The sequence below is a fragment of the Macrotis lagotis genome, chromosome 2 (assembly GCF_037893015.1).
Source record: "Macrotis lagotis isolate mMagLag1 chromosome 2, bilby.v1.9.chrom.fasta, whole genome shotgun sequence".
Classification (NCBI taxonomy): domain Eukaryota; kingdom Metazoa; phylum Chordata; class Mammalia; order Peramelemorphia; family Peramelidae; genus Macrotis; species Macrotis lagotis.
Window position 1 is genome coordinate 215955565 of NC_133659.1, and position 13215 is coordinate 215968779.

Consider the following 13215-nt stretch of genomic DNA (forward strand, 5'->3'; position numbering starts at 1 on the left):
GGCAGGCCACCCAGCCCCACTTGCCCTGCACCCTCCCCCAAATAATAATAACAAAAAATGTGCTTCAGTCTTTGTTCCAACACCAACAACTCTGTCACGGGTGGATCACATTCTTTATGATAAGTCCATCACAAAAGTTACTTCCATATTTTTCCAACGTTGCCATTGCTGATTGCAACTCCCTCCTTTCTTATTTCTCCACTACCATGTACTATATTTTCACTCTCCTTTCACTCTGACTCTGCTGTAGGGTCGCTCAGTGGCGCAGCAGTCAGATCCAGTCCTGGGGCCAAGAAGCCCTGAGTCCCCATACCACCCCTTAGGCCCAGAATCCACCTGGCCCTATGGTCCTGGGCAGGCCTTCCAATCCCAGCCCATTGCAAGAAGTAAAAAAGAAAATGTGTTATATCTGACCACTCTCCCACCATGGTTCATCCTCTCCTCCTTTATTCACATCCCCACCCCTTCCCCCTGCTCCCCCCTCCTTCCTACTCCAGATGTCTATACCCCATTGAGTATATTTGCTGTTTCCTCTCCTAGCCATCTCTGATGAGAGCAAAGGTTCCCTCCTTCCCCCTTGCTTCCCCCCTTCCATATCATTGCAATAGTTCATTGTAATAAAAAAAAACTTATTATGTGAAATATCTTGGACTATTCCCCCTCTCCTTTTTCTTTCTCCCATTCCATTTCCCTTTTTTTCTACTGACTCCATTTTACACCATATTTTATCTTCGAATTCAGCTTTCTCCTGTGCTTTAACTATAAAAGCTCCCTCTACCTGCTCTATTAACTGAGAAGATTCATATGAATATTATCAGTATCATTTTTCTATACATGCAGTTCATCCTCATTAAGTCCCTCATATTTTCCCCTTCTCCTCCACTCTCTATGCTTCACCTGAGTCCTGCATCTGAAGATCAAACCTTCTGTTCAGCACTGACTATTCCAAAAGGAACATTTGAAATTCCCCTGGTTCATTGAAAGTCCATCTTTTTCCCTGGAAGAGGACATTCAGCCTTGCTGGGTAGTTCATTCTTGGCTGCATTCTAAGCTCTTTTGCCTTATGGTATATTGTATTCCAAGCCCTACGAGATTCCAATGTAGTTGCTGCTAAGTCCTGTGTGATACTGACTGCCGCTCCACGATATGCGAACTGTGTCCTGCTGGCTGCTTGTAATATTTTCTCTTTGACTTGGGAGTTCTGGAACTTGGCTATAATATTCCTAGGGGTTGGTTTTTTGGGATCTCTTTCTCGGGGGCATCGGTGGATTCTCTCCATTTCTATTTTGCCCTCTGCTTCTACAATATCAGGGCAATTTTCCTGTAGTAATTCTTTGAACAATGATGTCAAGGCTCTTTTCCTGATCATGACTTTCAGGTATTCCAATAATTTTTAAATTATCTTTTCTAAGTCTGTTTTCCATATCAGTTGTTTTTTCAATGAGATATTTCACATTTTCTTCTAATTTTTCATTTTTTTTGGTTTTGAAGTATTGATTCCTGATTTCTGGTAAATTCATCAATCTCCCTGAATTCTATTCTTTGTCTGAAGGATTCGTTCTCCTCAGAGAGTTTTCTTATCTCTTTTTCCATCTGGCCAATTTTGCTTTTTAAAGCATTCTTCTCCTCAATACCTTTTTGAACTGTTTTATCCATTTGACCTAAGCTGGTTTTTAGCATGCTATTTTCTTCAGCATTATTTTGGATTTCCTTGACTAAGCTGCTGACTTCATTTTCATGTTTTTCCTGCATTTTCATGTTTTTCTTGGCCCCTGCCCCCCACTCTTCTTTATTTCAAGCATATTTCCCCATGGTTTTTCTAAGGCAATTGAATTTATCATTTCTTATAGCATAATAGTATTGAAACAATTTCCAGTTTTTTGCCATTATAAAGAGTTGCTATAAATATTTTAGAAAATATAAGTTTGCCATTTCTCCTAATATATATTATATTATTATATAAATATAATCATTAGTGATATAAGTGCTAAATCCATAGGTAGTTTAATTTTGGGCATAATTTCAGATTGTTTTTCAAACTGTTTAGATCAGTTCACAATTCTACTAACAATGAATTAGAAACCCATTTTTCTATACCCACTCCAACATTTGTTGCTTTCTCCTTCAGTCATTTTAGCCAATCTCATAGTTGTAAAATGATATGTGAAGGATATTGTAATTTGTATTTCTCTAATCAATAATGTTTTAGGGCATGTTTTCAAATGACTATAAATTGTTTTGATGTCATCAGAAAACTCCCAGTTCATAATCTTAGATGATTTATTGGTTGAGAAATGACTTGTATTCTTATGGATTTGACAAGAGTTCTTCACATATTTGAGATATATGATTTTTACCTGAGAAACTATTGATATCCCCCCCCAATTCCCTGCTTTTCTTCTGACTTTATTACATTTGCTTTATTTGTGCAAAACTTTTTTAAACCTAGCTTTGTTTATTTCTTATTTATTCAGAAATTGCTCACTATCTATAAATCTGATAAGTAATGCTTTATATTCTTCTGATTTTCTTAAATAAGATTATATCTTGGTAAATGATGTAAGATATTGGTCTATGCTCTGTTTCTGCCATGTTTTCTAGTTTTCCCAACAATTTTTACCAAACAATGAATTCTTATTCAAAAATCTCAATGTTTTATACCTTTTATAAGGTTATTTTCTTTATTTGCTGCTGCAAATTATATGTCTCTACTATATCCCATTGAACTATTTTTCTATTTCGGATACTAAGAATTTTTTTTATTATTTTCTTTGAGGTTTTTTTTTTTTGCAAGGCAATGTGGTTAAGTGGCTTGTCCAAGGTCACACATCTAGGTAATTATTATTAAGTGTCTGAGGCAGGATTTGAACTCAGGTACTCCTGACTCCAGGGCCAATGTTCTATACACTGTGCCACCTAGCCGCCCCAATACTTATTAGTATTTATTAATTTTATAAAACAATTTTTTATTATGTTGGTCCATCTTTCTGAAAATTAGCCTATCAAAACTATTGTAGAGAAGTGACTCAAAAGAATGTTTTTACATATTATGTTATCTAATAAACTTCATTATTCTTCTATTTTTCCAAAGAGAAAAAAGTACTGCATATATGAAAATATTTAATTTTCTAAGATCATGGCTCTATAACAAATCTAGTTTCTTCTGGTGTAATGAATGAAAGATCTCAAAATTTGCTGGTGTAAGTTCATATGTTGCCAGCATCACCTATGCAGGATAAATCTGATAAGTCATTCATCACTAGAAATGGCTTAAAAGTTAACTTTTCTATTATTGAGGCTGTTATTTTTCTCTGAAAGACTTGAAAGTTGAGGTGCTTGTTAGTGCAGGAAAGCTCTCATTACAGGGGGTATTATTTCCCTGGGGCTAAAGGAAACCTAGCTCACAAAATCAACTCTCTAACCTCCCAAACTCAAATCACATAACATAAACACCTTGCACTGTTCATGTTAGAACTTGCTAGTTATTATTGGACAGAATCATAGCAATGTCTCAGAAAAAAATGAAAGAAATGAAGAACAAAAAAGTAATTTGTCAAATGTCAGATTTTAGCTGATTATATCTAAATCTGATTACCAGAGTATTTCTATGATTCTCCTTTTAAATAAAAATTAAAGTTCATTTCCAGGAAAAAAAGGAAGCATTTGCATTAAGTTGGAAATAATCTTTCCAACATTTGAATATATCTTGACTTAAAATTCATAACTAAATCTGCATCAAAGTGTATGAGTAAGCTTAACTTTCCTGAATAATTTTTATGAAATAACTAAAAATCAATCCCTAATATATAGAAGGCATTATGAGAATATTGGGTTAAGGTAGTAAATAGAATAGAGAATACTATCTAATATTAGTCAATCTTATCTGAAATAAATAAATCCAGATAAACAGAAGTATTAGCCAAAGAAGATGATCTTCTAAATTTTTAATTTTTTTTTATCTAAGGCACTGGGGTTAAGGGACTTGTCCAAGGTCACGTAGCTAGGCAATTGTTTAGTGTCAGAGGCTGGATTTGAACTCAGGTACTCCTGACTACAGGGCCAGTGCTCTATCCACTGTGCCACCTAGTTGTCCCAAAGATGATTTTCTGATCTGGCCCTTTGCATATAAAACCACTTGGTAAATTATATATATATATATATATATATATATATATATATATATATATATATATTCTAACTTTTCGAGATTTTCTTATTATCACTTTTATTATCTTTTCTTAATGATTAACATAAGAAAACTTTTTTTCTAACTTGGGAACTTAAAATGTGTTGATGGACTTTTTTGAGCCTGGTCTGGAATTTAGGAGATATGGTATATTCTTATGATAAAGAAGAGGTTTCTGAGAAATTACTGCAAATTGTAGGAAATTAAACCTAATTTCATACTGACATATTGTTAATATGATGATGTTCCTTTTCATATTTTCACATGATACCTCTCATAGGCTCTCAAAAGAAGCTATTTGAGCCATTAAAGAGCAAGTTCTAGCAGAACTTTTACCAAAACAGAAAACTCTCAAATACAGATCAAGTGATAAATAGACTTTGCTCATCATTGAAATAGGAATTCTTAACCTTTTTTTGTGGGCTTCTTATAATAATATTTTTTAGTAAAATAAAATATGTAGGAATAAAAAGGAAATAAATTGAATATGCACACACACACCTACATATACATATATATATATATATGTATATATGTATATATGTATATAAGTTCAAGGACTACAGTATGAGCTCCATACTTTCTGCAGAACCCTTTGCCCAGAACAAACAATAAACAACTCCCCCCCACCCCACCCCCTCAGGGTGGCAGAGCTCACTCAACAGAAAAAGATTAACTCCCTCTCCCAGGGCTCAGCCCAGTTTTCAAGATCAACTCAGACCCTGCAGCTAAGGACCTCACTCCAGAGACAGCAACAGCACTCCCTACTGGCTGACCCTTGGAATTACTAAGTGAAGTGAACTAAGCCTCTAGGATCCTCAAAAGCAATCCTTTGAGAACCATCACCCCAACCCCCAACACAAGATGAAAAAAGGTCAGAGAAAAGGGGGTGCCATAGAGAAATACTTAGAAGAAACAGATTCTAACCTAGAGAGATCTAATACTGTGGAGGAGAATATGAATTGGTCTCCAGCCCAGAAAGACTTCCTTGAAGAAATCAGGAAGGAGTTTAAAAATCAATTGGAATAACTGGGAAAAGAAACTCAAGAGAAAATTAACACATTGCAAGAGAAAAATTAACATCTCCCAACAAGAAAACAAATCCTTGGAAAAAAACAATTGGACAAATAAGAAATGAGAATAACTCTCAGATCTTCAATTGGGCAAATGCAAAAAGAAAATGATTCTCTCAAATACTCAATTGGGCAAATGCAAAAAGGAAATGATTCCCTCAAAACTATATGTGGCCAAATAGAAAAGTTATTCAAAAATAGAATGGACCAACTGGAAAGGGAGTTGAAAAAGATAAAGGAAGAAAACTCTTCTCCTCTAAAAAAAAGAATGGAATTGGCGGAAACTAATGACTTCATGAGACACCAAGAATGTGTTAAACAGAACCAAAAGATTGGAAAAAAAAGAAAAAAAGTAAAATATCTTATCAGCAAAACCACTGACTTCGAAGGGAGAAGTAAGAATTATTGGCCTTCCTGAGAACATTGAAGAAAAAAAAAAGCCTGGACTTAATATTAGAGGATTTCATGATGGAACTGCCCTGATATCATGGAACCAGAGGGCAAAATTGTTACTGAAAGAATACACTGAACCCCTCCAGAAAGAGATCCAAAAATGGAAACACCAAGAAATGTTGTGGCCAAATTCCAGGACTAGTAGATAAAATAAAAATTTCTGCAAGCAGCCAGAAAGAAAAAAATTTAAATATCAAGGAATCACAGTAAGGATTAAGCAGAACCTGGCCGCAGCAACATTAAGGAATTGAAGGGCCTGGAATGAGATATTTTGAAAAGCAAGGGAACTTGGAATGCAGCCAAGAATCCACTACCTGGAAAAGCCGAGCCTTCTCTTCCAGGGAAAAAGATGGCCATTTTAATGAAATGGGAGATTTCCAAGATTTCATAATGAAAAGACCAAAGCTAAATAGAAAATTTGGACATCAAACAGGAGGCTCAAGAGACACATTAAAAGGTTAAAAAAAACTGCTATACAATAAGATGAAACTGGCTAAATACCCACTTGGGAGAAGAGTCTCATAACTCTTGATAATTGTAACTCTATTAGAATAAACTTAGCCAGAAGTGATGGACACTTGTAACTTTTCTGTGACTCAGAATGATTTTAAAAACAATACTTCCTTAAAAAGGGGGGCGGTAAGGAGAAGGGAGGTTGGAGGGAGACTGAATGGGGTAAATCTCATTACATCAAGAGGTGAAAAAGATCTATTATAATTGAGGGGAAGAAAGGGAAGAGGTGAGAACCACCTGAATCTTCATCTCATCAGATTTGGCTTAAAGTTAACTTAGACTCATTTAATCAAGTTAAGAAACTTATCTTACCTTTCAAGCATTAAAAGGTGAAAAGAGGAGGGGGGGACCGGGGAGGAGGAGAAAAGGGGGGAAGTCACAGAAGGAAGGGAAGAAGGGGGAAAGGAAAAGGGGAAAAAGGTGAGGGGGGTTGATTTAAGAGGGCAAACACACTGAAAATGGCAGCATTTAGAAACAAAACACTGGGGAATGTGCATGAAGGGAAAAAAGGGGACAATAGAAACAGAAGGAAGATAGCATGGAGGGCAATAAACAGTAATTGTAACTTTGAATGGGAATGGGATGAACTCTCCCTTAAAACTTAAGTGAATAGCAGAGTGGATTAAAAGCAGAATCCTACAATATTCTGCTTAAAAGAAACTCATTTGAAGCAGAGAGATACATATAGAGTAAAGGTAAAAAGGTTGGAGCAAAACATATTTTGCTTCAGCTGAAGTGAATAAAGCAGGGGTAGCAATCCTTATCTCAGACAAAGCAGCTGCAAAAATAGTGTTAAAAGAGAAAAGGTAGGAAACTTTATCCTCCTAAAAGGTACCATAGAAAATAAAGTAATTTCATTACTAAATAAGTATACACCCAATGGGACAGCATGCAAATTCTTAGAGAAGTAGAAAGACAGAAAGACATAGACAGCAAAAATCTACTAGTGGGAGACCTCAACTCCCCACTCTCAGATTTAGATAAATCTAATTAAATAGATGGTTAGAAAACCTAGATATGATAGACCTATAGAGGAAATTGAATGGAGATAGAAAGGAATATACATTCTTTTCTGCAGTACCTGGCACTTACACAAAAACTGACCATGTACTAGGACATAAAAACCTAATGATCAATTGTAGAAAGGCAGAAATAGTGAATACATCTTTCTCAGATCATAATGCAATAAAAATCATATGCAATACTGGGCCAGGGAGATACAGATCCAGAACTAATTGGAAACCAAATAACTTCATTTTAAAGAATGAGTGAATAAAACAACAAATTACAGAAAGAATTATTTCATCCTAGATAATGGCAATAATGATACAACATATCAAAACCCGTGGGATACACTCAAGGTAGTTGTCAGGGGATATACTATATCTTTAAATGCTTACATTAATAAATTAAGAGAAAGAAATCAATGAACTAAATATGTAACTAAAAAATTAGAGAAATAAAAATTAAAAGTCCCCAATTAAATACCAAATTAGAAATTCTAAAAATTGAAGGAGAAATTAATAAAATCAAAAGCAGGAAAACCATTGAACTAATAAAGAAAAACAGGAGCTGGTTTTATGAAAAAGCCAATATAATTGATAGACTTCTGGTCAATTTGATTTAAAAAAAGAAAGAAGAAAACCAAATTGCTAGTATCATAAATGAAGAAGGGGAACTGACCACCAATGAGGAAGAAATTAAAGTAATAATTCGGAATTATTTTGCCCAACTCTATGCCAATAAAATTTGACAATCTAAGTGACAAGGATGAATATTTACAAAAATATAAGTTGTCCAGATTAAATGATGAGGGAATTAAAAACTGAAATAACCCTACCTCACAAGAAATTCAGCAAGCCATCTTTGAACTCCCTAAGAAAAAATCTCCACGGCCAGATGGATTCAGAAGTGAATTCTACCAAATATTTAAGGAACAATTGGTTTCAATTCTATATAAACTCTTTGGAAAAAAAAGGTGAAGACAGAACTCTGTCTAATTCTTTCTATGACAACAATATGGTGCTGATACCTAAAGCAGGAAGAGTTAACACAGAGAAAGAAAATTATAGACCTATCTCCCTGATGAATATAGAGGCAAAAATCTTAAATAAAATCTTAGAAAAAGATTACAAGTTATCACTATGATAATACGTTATGTTCAAGTAGGATTTATCCCAGGAATGCAGGGTTGGTTCAATATTAGGAAATGTTAGTATAATTAATTATATCAATAACATACCTATCAGAAATCATATGATCACATTAATAGATGCTGAAAAAGCTTTTGATAAAATACAGTACTCATTCAAACAAAAAACACTAGAGAGTGTAGGAATAAATACTTTGTTCCCTAGAATAATAAGCAGTAGCTACCAGAAACCATCAACAAGCATTATATGCAAAGGATATAGGCTTAAGGCATTCCCTATAAAATCAGGGGTGAAACAAGGATGCTCATTATCACCATTGCTATTCACTATCACATTAGAAATATTAGCTTCAACAATTAGAGAAGAAAAAGAAATTGAAGGAATTAGAATTGGGAAGGAAGAAACAAAACTCTCACTCTTTGCAAATGACATGCTAGTATACCTAGAGAATGCCAAAAATTCATCTAAAAAACTACTAGAAATAATTAGCAACTTTAGCAAAGTTGCAGGATATAAAACAAACCCTCATAAAACCTCAACATTTCTATATATGACTAGCAAGATACAGCAGAAAGATCTAGAAAGAGAAATCCCATTCAAAGTAACCTCAGACAAAATAAAATACCTGGGAGTCTACCTGCCAAGGCAGACTCAAAAACTTTTTGAAAACAATTAAATAACTCTTCTCACACAAATAAAATCAGATTTAAATACCTGGGCAAATATCAGCTGCTCACAGATAGGGCAAGCTAATATAATAAAAATGACAATTCTACCAAAACTAAACTATTTGTTTAGTGCTCTACCAATCAAAATTCCAAAAAATTACTTTAATGAGTTAGGAAAAAGTTATAAGTAAATTCATATGGAGAAATAAAAAGTCAAGAATTTCCAGGGATTCAATGGAAAAAAGTGCAAAAGAAGGTTGCTTAGCTGTACCAGATTTAAATTATATTATAAAGCATTTGGTCCTCATCTGTCTGGTATTGGCTAAGAAATAGAGTGGTGGACCAGTGGAATAGACGAGGTGCAATAGCAGGAAATGATTATGGTAATCTGCTGTTTGATTAAACCCAAAGAGTCCAGCTATTGGAATAATATTGGAATAACTCTCTGATATAAACTGTTGGGAAAATTGCAAGTTAGTATGGAAGAAACTTAGATTAGACCAACACCTCACACCCTATACCAAGATAAGATCAAAATGGATACAGGATCTAGACATAAAAAACAACATTATAAGCAAACTAGAAGATCAAGGAGTAGTTTACCTGTCAGATCTATGGAAAGGGAAACAGTTTATGACCAAGGAATAGATAGAGAACATTATTGAAAACAAACTAGATAATTTTGACTACATTAAATTAAAAAGCTTTTGCACAGACAAAACCACTGCAACCAAGATCAAAAGAAATATAGTAAATTGGGAAACAATTCTGCCAACTATTAATTCTGACAAAGGACTCATTTCTAAAATATACAGAGAATTGAGTCAAAATTATGAAAAAAACAAGCCATTCCCCAATTGACAAATGGTCAAAGGGTATGCAAAGGCAACTTACAGTTGAGGAAACCAAAGCAATCCATAGTTATATGAAAAATTGGTCCAAATCATTATTTATTAGAGAAATGCAAATTAAAGCATCTCTGAGATACCACCTCACACTTCTCAGACTAGCCAATATGACCAGAAAGGACAATGATCAATGATGGATGGGATTTGGGTAATCTGGGACACTAATACATTGTTAGTGGAGATGTGAACTCATCCAACCTTTCTGAAGAGCAATTTGGGATTATGCCCAAAGGGCAACAGAAATGTTCATACCCTTTGATCCAGCAATACCACTAATGGGACTATAACCTGAAGAGATGATGAAAAAGGATAAAAATATCACTTGTACAAAAATATTTATAACAGACCTGTTTGTGGTGGCAAAAATTGGAAATTAAGTGAATGTCCTTCAATTGGGGAATGGCTTAACAAACTGTGGTATATGTATGTCATGCAACACTATTATTGTATTAGAAACTAGGAGGGATGGGAATTCAGGGAAGCCTGGAATGATTTGGATGAACTGATGCTGAGCAAGATGAGTAGAATCAGAAAAAAACTGTACACCCTAACGGTAACATGGGGGTGATGATCAACCCCAATGGACTTGCTCATCCCTTCAGTGGAACAAGCAGGAACTATTTTGAGTTATCTGCAATGGAGAATACGACCTGTATCACAAGAAAGAATTATGGACTTTTAACAAAGATTAAAGACTATTATCATCAAATTAGAAAACAAAACCCATTATATTATTATGTAATTTTACTGTCCCATACTTCATTTTTCTTCCTTAAGGATATGATTTCTCTGTCATCACATTCAACTGAGATCAATATATAACATGATAGAATGTAAGCCTCTAAGACAAATGTGGGAGGTCATTACTTACATAAAAAATTCAATTTTTTCTTCATTCCATTATAATGAGACCTACCCCCATACTTTGTGAAGATCTTTTAGTCTAACTGATAATTCCCGAGGTCCGGAGGAAAGAAAATGTCTGAAGTTAATGAAATTATTGATAATTTTTCTCTCTTGGTATATTTGATTCAAAACACAACTGGGAACTCATTTGATTCAATCTACATGATTAATAAGAGTCTGGGGCTTTGAATATTCTTTTGGAGTTTTATTCTTAGATTTATTGTGTTCTTGTAAATGGGCAATTTAAGAGAGACACCTGCAGTCTGCAGCTGAAAAGCAACACCTGATATCTAAGATTAGTGAATAACTACCTCAAGAATAAAGAGATTTAACTATGTACCTACTTATAACTCTCGTTGCAAAATTTCCATTTTCAGGGTAGTTGAAGTAAAAGTTTGACAAGGCAATACTGAATCAATTAGTTATTAAGATAATACTAAGGCATCTAAGTTACTGTAATAACCTGCAAGTGAGAAAGATCTTGTTTTAATCTGAAGTTTTTGTCATTCTATAACCTAAGTTGTTATCATTCTATAACCTAAGTAAAAGTTATATTAGTGATTGGATTTACCACATATTTAAGATTTAATTCCTGAAGAATCTCATTTTATTATTTTGATATGATTAAGTTAAAAGTTTTAAGTAAAAAATCTATTTTGTTATTGTTCTAATGAAGAGGATTTCAGTACAGAAATGTTTTTAGCCAGAATTAGAACACATGTAACCACTTAAGAGTCACCTAAAGTCGTTTTCATTGTTTAAAATAATTTTAAGAGTAGCAGTTTATGTTTATGTCTAGTTAAACATGATTAATAACTGAACATGTTTTACTTTTACTTTAGACAATGTTTTATAAGATCTGTTCTCCAAATAGAACTGGGATTATTATTTGCATACATGCCAAGTTTTCTATTGTTTTTTATCAAACATCTTAAATCAAAATCATTTGTGCAATATTGACAGGATATGTTGTGATTCTTGTTATTGCCAATGTGAGATAATGAGTTTATTTGATACTGAGCTGAAATCACTGAAGCTCTGATTATTGGAACTTGCTACTTGCTATTTAAGATTGTAGAGGACTATTTACTGATATTGGTCTGAGTCTGAGTCCAGGTATAATCATCAAGGGATTGCTGTTGAGCCAATGATTGATGAGGTCAGCAATTCTATGGGGTTTTTATATGCATAAACTGCAGGTAGAGTTCTTAAAGGAAAGCCTGAGAGAATGACTATTTAGCATACTCTGAAACAGAATTCTCCTGACTCAGTTTCCCCAGTAAGACTTTTACAATGTCCCATCTAATTGATTTTAAGTCTGGCGCAATGCAACTATTCATCTACATGACCTGGCACCACATGTGCCAGGAACTGATATCAAAATAAGGTAACAGTTTTCCTCACATCCCTAGTCTTTTGTGGCAAATTTCTACATACATGTTATATGATCAGTATAAACACAATATCAAATCCTTATCTCTTAGGCTAATACTGAAGTTCATCTTAATTACCATAGTAAGATTCAGGAACAATTTTTGAGTCATTTAACCTAAAGTTCTCAAGATTCTAAACAACTAGCCAATTAAGTGCTTAGCTTTCAAATCTGTCATTAGCCATATAACATTTTCTCAATATTATAGGTATAGTTAGGTGAATGATGTAAAGATTTGTGAAAACAGGATATGATTCTTTCATTTTGTCATTATCAAAACTATTTTGACTAATAATAGGGGTTTGAGCTAACTTCATTGTCTGATCTAGTTATTGGTGAAGTAAAAATTTGTATTAAGACCAATTTTGCAGGAAATTTTTAGCAGAGAGCAAAATCTCTACAAAGTGATGTGAACTGGAAGAACTGTTCTGACATAATACTCAAAACCACAGAACTGCATCAAATGTTTACAGAAGAATGGACCTAAAATTTACTTTGCTCTTTACCTTTTTCCCCTTGTGTTTTTTTATCTGTATGATCAACTTAAAGGGTCATCTGACTTTTTTCTTTCCATCTCAAATTTTCTCCCCTTATATGGCCTAAGCTGCCTGTTCATGTCCAATGACTGCCTTAGGTTTGATTTTGGTTTGCTTCAAGCTGTGTTATTTTCCCTCATCAAGTCCCTCACATCCCTACACTTTCTTTCATTGGTCTGCAGGTGGTGTCAAGCACACTTTGACTCAGAGAAGAGAGTGACAAAGTTGACTTTAACAATTATTGATCTGACTGTAAAGTTATCAGCTTCCTCCTTGGAAAACAAGAGGCTTTACTGAATATCTGTGATAATTATAAAACTCCCATTGTATCAACAGGCACAGAATGGTAAAAACATCCTAGAAAGGGATTGTTTTATAGAAGTCTAA

The 13215-nt window shown here is 34.1% G+C and overlaps 1 protein-coding gene across 8 annotated transcripts in view; it reads right to left on the minus strand.

Moving 5' to 3' along the window:
• The window catches only part of CEP112 (centrosomal protein 112), a 644230-nt gene that overhangs the window by 244743 nt on the left and 386272 nt on the right, over positions 1-13215 (minus strand). The gene's annotated exons all lie outside the window — the stretch shown is intronic.